This window comes from Haplochromis burtoni, unplaced genomic scaffold (assembly GCF_018398535.1).
Source record: "Haplochromis burtoni strain Fernald_Lab_line unplaced genomic scaffold, NCSU_Asbu1 Contig_389, whole genome shotgun sequence".
NCBI lineage: Eukaryota > Metazoa > Chordata > Actinopteri > Cichliformes > Cichlidae > Haplochromis > Haplochromis burtoni.
Genome location: NW_024582750.1, coordinates 460,422 through 462,287, shown reverse-complemented (window position 1 = coordinate 462,287; position 1,866 = coordinate 460,422).

Genomic DNA, 1,866 nt, shown 5'->3' with positions numbered 1-1,866 from the left:
TGTGTGTGTGTGTGTGTGTGTGTGTGTGTGTGTGTGTGTGTACATGTAAGCCACAGAGATGAAAACAGTGTTTGCTCATATTTGATGTTTATGTGGCGTAATCAAACTAACAACCTGCCCTGCAGAGCTGAATATTGATGTGATGAAGCCCGGGGGTCATTACACATCGTTTTTCCTTATACATCCCTTCATCTTATATTTACTCTCGTTCAGTACAGTCTTCTATATCATTATTTATGGTCTATTTTGCATTGCGTACCTTCTAGATGTTCCGGCTCTTTTAGTTCTTTTATTTGCTTTTAATAAACAAGCCTCTAAAATAATATTTACATGAAACTGTCTTTACTTATTTACTTAGTTATCTTAGTTACTATATTACCCACTCAACCCTTGAATACCCCAAACTCTTATCTGCAGCACCTCAGGTGGTGCCAGATCAGTCAGCACTGATGTTTGTTTATATGGGATCAAACTGGAACAACTTGAAGACCTCAGGAGTGAACAGTTGCCATCGCTGTAGGACCAAGATTTCCACAAACTGTCACTTTATTTTGTGTGCAATATTAGAACACCCTCATATATGAAGAGGGGGATGGATAGACTTAAAAGCAAGTTCTAGGCTAAGTCACAGCAAAAAATTTTGACTGCATAATTTGATAACTGAACGCAAATATTGTGTAGGCTGGATCTGGCATAAATTTGCATGAATTCCAGAGTGGATCTGTACCGTTATGTTATTGTAGGAGCGTGTTCAGATATCAGTTATAATCACGCAATGTTCAGCCGAGAAGAAAAACAATCTGGGCTGGTAAGACTGAGTTCACCCCAGTGTTTTATCAATTTCTTCTTCAAAAAACAAAAAACAAAAAACTTGTGAAATCAAAATATGCAGTGCATGTGTGTCCCATCATCATCAGGGATTCCCTTGTTACTCTTCACAGTGCACAGTGTATTGTTTTAAATGGTCTTTAATGGCTTTCAGACAGATTACATTTGTTGGACTGAAGAAAAAGTTCAGATGTGGCAACTTCTAGTGCCTTATTAGCTGCGCACTTGTACGTGCATGAAATGATTAATAACATTACCAAGTAGATAAGCTAGAAGAAAAACGGTAGGTATGAATGTGACTCATGGTGTGTTAAAGCTTCATTTCATCACTGCACTTGTCGTTTGCGTGTTTTTCTAGATGCACGAGAACAGTCTGACTTATTGTGTTCCTCAAGCTCGACTGCACCACCTTCGCTGTTCTGCAGTGAAGTCCCAAGGAGGGTGTGTGTGTGTGTGTGTGTGTGTGTGTGTGTGTGTGTGTGTGTGTGTGTGTGGCTCACAGTTGAGGAGGGGGCTGGGGCGGGAGATTCTCAGAAACTGGTTGCCATAGTCACCAAAACTAGTCTTCTTGCCCGCATTACTCCTCCCATCATACATCTGTGTCGCCTTTTCTTTCATCATGCTTCTCATACATCTTTCACTCAGCAGTGTGAAAGACACACGATTGTTGCACCAGTGTTATGGTATTTGCGAGCTCCCCCACCACACACAAAGACTAACAAATGAACTCATGCGCCTAAACAGAGAATAAACTCCCTCATGCTGCAAAAACTTAGAAACAAAAAACTGAAGTATAAGTGTGGAGGTTGTTAACACTTTACATCCTGTGGCCTCCACCGTGTGTGTGAGAGAGAAAGAATGCTCGTCTTTCTCTCGTGTACGAGGGGTTAATCCATCCAACCATCCAGTAGAGATATTTTTGATGGATGTCCAAATGCAGCAGAGCTTAACCCTCATCTCTGACTGAATGCATCATCCTCTGCTTTGTGAACACGCACGCACGCACTCGCACGCACACACACACACACACACACACAC